Genomic DNA, 8,124 nt, shown 5'->3' with positions numbered 1-8,124 from the left:
GTGGATTTTTGGAGGTCTTTACTCTGTGCCCTTCTCACTGGTGTCATGTCAAGATTTCTTTTTTCTTTTTTCCCTCTTTTATTGAATTAGCAGAGTTTTCCCTGGTTTACTTGAAAATTATAAATTTATTTTTCTGATTCTCCAAACTTACAAAGAACCATACTTATTTGTATTTTTTCTGACCAATATGTAAACTTATCAAATCTGTATTTGTCCCCAAGCAAGACAAGGACCACCATTCTCATTCTCTGGTCTTCCTCATTTTTCATTTTGGTATCATCTATAATTTCAAGTCTAGAAAATCTTATTTAGCTAATAATAGCCTTTCTGAGTAGATTTTATTGGTATTGTGTTAAATGTATACTTTATCTTGAGCAGAATTGATACCTTTATGATGCTGAGTCATTTTTTCCCCAAGAATAAGATAATAATACAGTACCAAAAAAATCACTCCAAAATTCAGCATGTCTTAAAGTAGTAATCATTATTCTCACTTAGGCATCTGTGCCAGTCACCTGGTGGTTAGTTGATTCAGACGAGGTTCAGCTGAACTGGACTGCAGTCTGTGGGGTGAGATTAGGCCTTCATTCTGCCTGGACCAGGGACATAGCATGTTCCCCAAGGCCCCCGGAGTTGTTGCAGAGGGCCATGTGGGTCTCTTCTTGCCACGTTCACGTCTGTGGACTTCAGCTTGCTCCATCCAGGCTGGCACCTATCACGTGCCTTCTATATACCAGGTTTGGAGTTAGGTCTCCAAAAGCAAGGATCAGTAAAACAGGTAAAATTGTATCTCGTTAACACACTAGGATTTACTGGGACTTTTCAAATTAAAAAATTTTAAAATTGGGGCAATTTAAGTAGCTTATTTAAGTGTTAAAATTCAGAGCCTTCTAGGAGGGCTCACTGAGGTGCCACCTCGTTTAGAAACAGTGTCCCTTAACATTTTAAACAGCATCTGAAATTTAATGTAGTCTGCTTTCTCTTTAAATCCTTGTCCCGTGGATGGAACTTCAGTAGAATTCTGATGAATCAGTTACAGGAATAAGGTTAAGTGATTTCTTCAATATTCCAGTACTATCCCCATCCTCAAATCTTACACCTAAACCCCAGCAATGCCTGTGCCGGTCTCTGTCCTTGTTTGTCTGTTGCTGAATTTAAGAGGCAGAGAGAGAGGGAGAGCGTCCATCCACCAATCTACCCCCCAAATACCTGCTGCAGCTCGGGCTGGACCAGGCTGAAGCCAGGAGGCTGGGACCAATCTGGAACTCTCGGGTGTGTTCCAGGGACTCACCTACCTGAGCCATCACCACTGGGTTCCAGGGTCTGCGTTAGCAGGAACCTGGAGTCAGAAGCCAGAGTTGGGCCTTAAGCCCAGGTGTTCTAATATGGGACATGGCCATCTTAACTGGCATCATAATTGCTAAGGCAAACACTCACCCTGGCCTTTGTGATTTTAAATGGATTAAATCTAGTGGATTAATAATTTTTGGACAACAGTTTGACTTTTAGAAATCTACAGAATATTTGTGCAAGTGGGCAAGGATGTGAGTTTATGATATTCCTTGCAGCACTGTTTGTAATATGAAAAATTGGAAACCATTGCAGTAGGAAAGTGGTTATGTAAACTATGTTAAAATAATACTATTTTACATTTAGTGCTGGTAGAATACTGTAGATCCTCACTGCTGAAATGAACAGATATCTATGCTAAACTGTTAGGTAAAAAAGCATGTAAGTGAAAATAGTATACATTCTACTTATTTTTGTGACTCTAAAAGTTACATGTTTATTAGCTCTGTCCACTAAAGAGCTATGGAATGATGACTACCCAATAATAATGAATACACCTAACATCTATATTATGGTATCTAAATATAATTTTTCATCAAAAGAGTAAGACTCCCTTAAAGTTGTGGCTGATTACAAATCCAGGGCTGGAAACAGGTATGATGGAGTTACTATGTTTTATATATAGAAAAGGCATGGAAAGCCAAGACACTCTGGCAAAAGATCTCTGTGAGTGAGATCTCAGTGGAAAGAACAGGTCTTCAAAGAAGGAGGTACCTTTCTCTGAAGGGAGGAGAGAACCTCCACTTTGACTATGACCTTGTCTAAACAAGATAAGAGTCGGAGAACTCAAAAGGCGTCCATAGCCTTGGAAACTCATGACTGGAGCATAGGGAGATTACTGATGCCATAGACAGGAGTGTCAATTGGTAAAGTCAACAACAGGAGTCACTGTGCACTTACTCCTCATGTAGGATCTCTGTCCTTAATGTGCTGTGCATTGAAATTTAATGCTATAACGAGTACTCAAACAGTATATTTCACTTTGTGTTTCTATGGGGGTGCAAACTGTTGAAATCTTTACTTAATGCATACTAAACTGATCCTCTGTAAAAAAAAAAAAAAAAAAGAAAAAAACTATCAACTCCCAACTTGACTCTCACTGGGATTAAACATGACAATAGGTCTGATCTGATTTCATCATCATTAAAAAAAAATCATCTATTATTTTTCACTTTATGTTTCTGTGTGGGAGCAAACTGTTGAAATCCTTACTTAATGTATACTAAGCTGATCTTCTGTATATTAAGATAATCGAAAATGAATCTTGATGTGAATGGAAGGGGAGAGGGAGTGGGAAAGGGGAGGGTTGTGGGTGGGAGGGACGGTATGGGGGGGAAGCCATTGTAATCCATTATTCGTACTTTGGAAACTTATATTCATTAAATAAATTAAAAAAAAAAGAAAACAGGAAAGTATTATAAACTATGATTATGCCAAAGTACTCAGGGGTAGCCCAATGAGCTTCTGTGGCTTGGGATGGGAAAATCTGAGTTTCAGTGAGGATAATGATTGCTGTGGAATCATTACAAATGTAAACATTGGGGTAGATGTTTGGCCTTGTACTTGAGATGCCTGTTGAGACACCTGCAATGGTACATTAGATTGGTGGGTTTGATTCCAAGTTGTGGTTCCCAATTCCGGCTTCCTGCCAATGGAGAGAGACCCTAGGAGGCAGTAGGTGATGGTTCAGGTGATTGGATCCCTGCCACCTATGTAGGAGACCTGGATTGAGTTCCTGTCTCCTGGCTGTGACTCCAGCCTAGCTCCAGGTATTGCAGGCATTAGCAGAGTGAGCCAGCAGACGGGAGCTGTGTCTTTCTGTCTCAAATAAAATAATAAAACACATCTAGAGGCCCACAATGATACTACAAAAAAAGAAATCAACTCATTAATCACCTTTGGAAGATATCAGATTGTTTTCCTAGAAATTAGTAACAAAGAAAACATTTATTCAGCCTTTCCTGTACATGTTGTGTTTCTAAGTCATCAAATAGTTGTTGAAGGAAATTCTTTATAAAAGAATTTAGGCCAACAAATGAGAAAGGCCTGACTGGATTGGAAAAGTGTCCTTGTACATTCCTTAATGGATTAATGTATCTAGTGCTCATTGCTGGATCTGAAATAAGCAGATGTTGGGGAGCTTTGTGGTGGACAGGTTGGCTGACAACCTGGATTGTCCAATCACGTGGACTTCCTGGTATGATGTGACAGGAAGCACCCAGCCCTACCTACCAAATGTCGCACCCCAGATAGCTGAATCTGAGTCTAGTCGGGGGTCTCTGCTCTTGAGGAGGCTGCAGGGGAGCCGCAGTCCCGAGGAGAGTGTGGAATGGTGTTCTGAGTTTGGAATCAGCCAGATCCACCTTGTGGGAAGGAAAGTCCACAGGATACAAATCTGCTTTCTCTAACAGATCACCTAAAAGAAGGAAGGGAGATGTAACTGTTGTAACCATTATAGATTAAAAGAGACTTAAAAGACATATCAGCAGTTAGGACTTTGAATATAACTCAGACGAACCAAAGGTTAAAACATACATTTCAGGAGCTGGTTCGCAGGGTGGCAGGTTGAGCTGCTGCTGGCAACGCCTAGATTGTGAATCATGTGCCCGTTCAACTCCCAGTTACTCTGCTTCCAGTCTAGTTTCCCGCTAATGCACCAGGGAAGGCAATGGAGGATGGCCCAAGTCCTAGAGCCCCTGGAACCCACATGAGCTACCCAAATGGACTTCCTGCCTCCTGGCTTTGGCCTGGCTCAGCACTGGCTGCTGCAGGCATCTGGGGAATGAACCAATAGGTGCAGGACCTCTCTCTCTCTCTCCCTCCCTCTCCCTCTCTCTCTCTCCCTGTCTCTCCCTCTTTGTCTGTCACTTTGACTTTCAAATAAATAAATGATTTATCTTAAAACACACACTCAGCCGGTGCTGAGGCTCAATAGGCTAATCCTCCGCCTTGCGGCACCGGCACACTGGGTTCTAGTCCCGGTCGGGGCGCCGGATTCTGTCCCGGTTGCCCCTCTTCCAGGCCAGCTCTCTGCTGTGGCCGGGGAGTGCAGTGGAGGATGGCCCAAGTGCTTGGGCCCTGCACCCCATGGGAGACCAGGAGAAGCACCTGGCTCCGGGCTTCAGATCAGCATGGTATGCCGGCCGCGCTAACCGCAGCGGCCATTGGAGGGTGAATCAACAGTAAAGGAAGACCTTTCTCTCTCTCTCTCTCTCTCTCTCACTGTCCACTCTGCCTGTCCAAACAAACAAACAAACAAACAAAAACAAAAACAAAAACAAAACATACACACACATTCATTTTAAGGACACTCAGGAGAAATAGAAAACAGAGCTTTGTAAGAGGTCAGCTTTGGATCTGCAAGAGGTCAAATGGTCATGTTTGGAAAAGATTTTACCTGTTAGAAATACATAGTAACATACCATGGTATGGTAATATGATGGCTGCAGTTTACTAAGATATTCCAGAAAAAAAAAATCGGGAGTGGGAGGGAGGGAGAAATCAGACAGAAATGGGAAACAGGGCGTTTGGTGAGTCCGGGTGACATGTACATGAGGACTTGTTGCACTGTTCTCTGCAGTTATGTGTCGGTTTGGATTCCCAGAATAAAGGGAAAAAACAGTAGAAGAAAAAAAAAAAGAAAAATTAACTCATAGAACAATGTGTGTGGTGTGGTCTTATTTTTTTTCTGTTCAACAGAACAGAGCAAAGCATCGTTGTACTATTATCTGCTGTTGTCTTTGAGAAGAGGGACTGGGGAATGATTCAGAAACTTCTGTTTTATATTTTCCAAACTTCTGTTGCATTTGAAGTTTTTATTAAGTGCATGTAACTTAAGTAACTGAAAACAAAAGGAGAGAATAAGTGTCGTAAGGACTGAGTAAAATACCAGGGTTTCTTCAGTGGCGGCAGTGGGTTGAATAGGGGCTGCTGGAAACAGGAAGTAGGGTTGTGGCAGTTAAGGGTGCACTTGCAGTCCCCGGCATTGGTCCCAGCAGGACCCTGCACCATCTGCCATGCGATGAACAGAGCTCAGCTGTGGGCCACACTGTCTGGGAAAGGCAGGTGCTCCTGTCACTGTGTGGCAGCAAAGCAGGTTTGCAGGAGCTGGACTCCACCACAAGGTGCCTGGAGGAATGTATTTAATTTGCTCATCTGCATTAAAATACAAATGATGATCTTTTTGAAATAATCTTTCAATGCCTGAGTGCAATAGTTGGGAAGGTGTTACTAGGTATGCATTTACCAACTCTTCCTTTATTCCACACCAGCAAGTTTCCTGAGTAGGCCCAGGACCACAGGGCACGGGGTGGGATACTTTCCCATTTGGGGCTTTAAGTCACTGGCTGTGGAGATTTTGCAGGGAGTCTGCAAATCCCTAGCCAAGCCAGGCGCTGGCTGTGGGCATAGTAACTCTTCTACTTTCTCGTGCTGCTGGCTTGTGAATTTCTGTAGATGGCGTTGTGATGAGTGGAAATCCTACTAAAGGTGGAGGAGTTCAGGAATTCTTACTTCAACTGCCATTACAGTGGAGGCTGCTAAACTTTTTGATATTTGAGGGCATCCTAGGGTTAGAGAGTGGGGACTGCTGTTCTCCAGCTGATCGACAGGGTTGAAAGTTAACATACCAAGCCTCGTTCCACTATGACACCCATGGGGACTTCTGAAGCTGGTATGGCTCCCTTCTGCTTGCTCCCTGGGCACTGTATATGCAACCCTACCAGGGTTTTCATAACACTCACACATGATGACTGTGTTATTTGTTAGTCACTCACCATAGGAAAGGGGTGTAGGGATTGGGAGAGTTGAAGACAGGGATTCGTTTATTCAACAAACTCATGAATCCATTGGCTGAGGAACAAGAGGCAGAGAAATGAACAAGATTGACCCCAGGGACTCACAAAGCTCACTGAGTAAGCAGCCCGGGGTGAAGAATGGACAAGCAAATAGGCATTTGCAAGCAAGCATGGGTAATTCTGTGGCTCCCCTGGGAAAATGAGCTCAGCAGCTAACCTAGGTTGCAGAAGCCAGAGACACTGGAATAGAGGATGGCTACGTCGTTGGTGCTTTCATTCGTACAAACACAGAGGGTGTTAAGTTGCCTAAGACATGGTTCTTCAGAGTCCAGTGAGAACGAGAGTGAGAGGTAAAAAACAAAGGCAAGGCATCCGGTACCAGAAGGCTGACAGTGTTGAAGAGAGATGCAGGGACCTGAGCTGGGGACAGGGAAAAGCAGACAGATCTGAGACATTGAGGGTCTTTCTCATTCACACGTGGAGTTCATCACTGGGATAACCTAAAATGACTCCCAGGATTCCACTGTGGGCCAATGGAAGGCTATGAGTGGGTGTTTTCCTTGGGTGGTGTGGAATACATCTTGGCAGTTGGTGGGATAGGGAATTGGTGAGCTCATTCTGGAATACAATGGATTCAAGTATCCCTGGGTGTTATATGTTAAGTGGATGAGAGAAGCCATGGATAGGTATTCAGCTGCTTAAACGAGATTACAGAGTGCAAAGATGAGAGGGGCTGGTGCTGTGGGTAGTCAGTAAAGCTGCCACCTGCAGTGCCTGCATTCCATATGGGCACTGGTTCAAGTCCTGGCTGCTCCACTTCAAATCCAGCTCTCTGCTATGGCCTAGGAAAGTAGCAGAAGATGGCCCAAGTCCTTGGGCCCCTGTAACCATGTGTGAGACTGGGAGGAAGCTCCTAGCTCCTGGCTTTGGATCAGCACAGTTCTGGCCATTGCAACCATTTGGGGAGCGGATAGAAGACCTCTCTCGCTCTCTCTGCCTCTGCTCTCTGTAACTCTACCTTTCAAATAAATAAATAAATCTTTAAAAAATAGATAAGAGGACAGGACAGAGCTCTGGTCAAGGCTAATATTTTAACAGTAGATAGAAGAAGAGCGGCCTGCAAACACTAAGAAGAAACAGAGAAATGGGAAAAGAGGGAAAGGTAGCACCATGATCACTATGTTTGCAGGCAGTGAGTTTCAACACAGAGTTGGCCACCTGTACTCATCAGGTTGGGCAATTTGCTAACATCACCTTGTAGAGAGAAATGTTGGTGGGGAGTTGCTTGGGGGAGTGAGTGGGAAGTGGAAAGGTGGAGATAGCAAGTCCAGAGGATTCACTGAGAAGTGTGATGTGCTGGGGAAGAGAGAGGACTGTAGGCGTGGAGGAAGGACCATGGAAGAAGAGAAGGTGGGGGAGGGTGGAGCCAGGCGAGGCAGGAATAGCAAGCAGGGGCCGGAACACGAAGAGCCTGGAAGGCTTGGGTTCCACTGCAGCTACACAGTAGTCACTGCAAAACGTGAAGCAGGGGAATGACATGATTAGATCCTCTGGCCGCTCGGTCCATGGCAAGGGAAAGGCAGAACTAGGCCTGGCGCTTCCCAAGGTGGACAAGGCCCAGGCCGTGGCTCCAGGAATGGATGACCGAAGAGGCGAAGGTCCCTGAAGGTGACGGGCCCAAGGTGTGGGAGGATATGAAATCCCCCACGGTGAGGTCAGAAACCGGGATGGAGGGAGGACAAGGTCTGGGGACGGAGACCAGAGGGAGATCAGTGGATGGGAGCCGGTTATGAGTGTGGGGGTGGTTTGCATTGAGGCAGGAACTGAAGAGGGGAGAGGCAAAGGTCACAGGAACTCTGAGCGCGTTCCTCCCCTGGCCACAGCATTAGTCAAATGCTCCCTTTTACACCCCAGAGAAGGTCCAGGCGTCTTAGCCCTGTCTGGCACCTCGCAGTTGCACTCTCCCCAGCTCACTGAG

The sequence above is a fragment of the Oryctolagus cuniculus genome, chromosome 1, assembly GCF_051225735.1.
Source record: "Oryctolagus cuniculus isolate XC-2025 breed Fujian yellow rabbit chromosome 1, ASM5122573v1, whole genome shotgun sequence".
Taxonomy (NCBI): Eukaryota; Metazoa; Chordata; class Mammalia; order Lagomorpha; family Leporidae; genus Oryctolagus; species Oryctolagus cuniculus.
The sequence above is the reverse complement of the archived record's forward strand: the minus strand, read 5'-3'. Positions refer to the sequence as shown.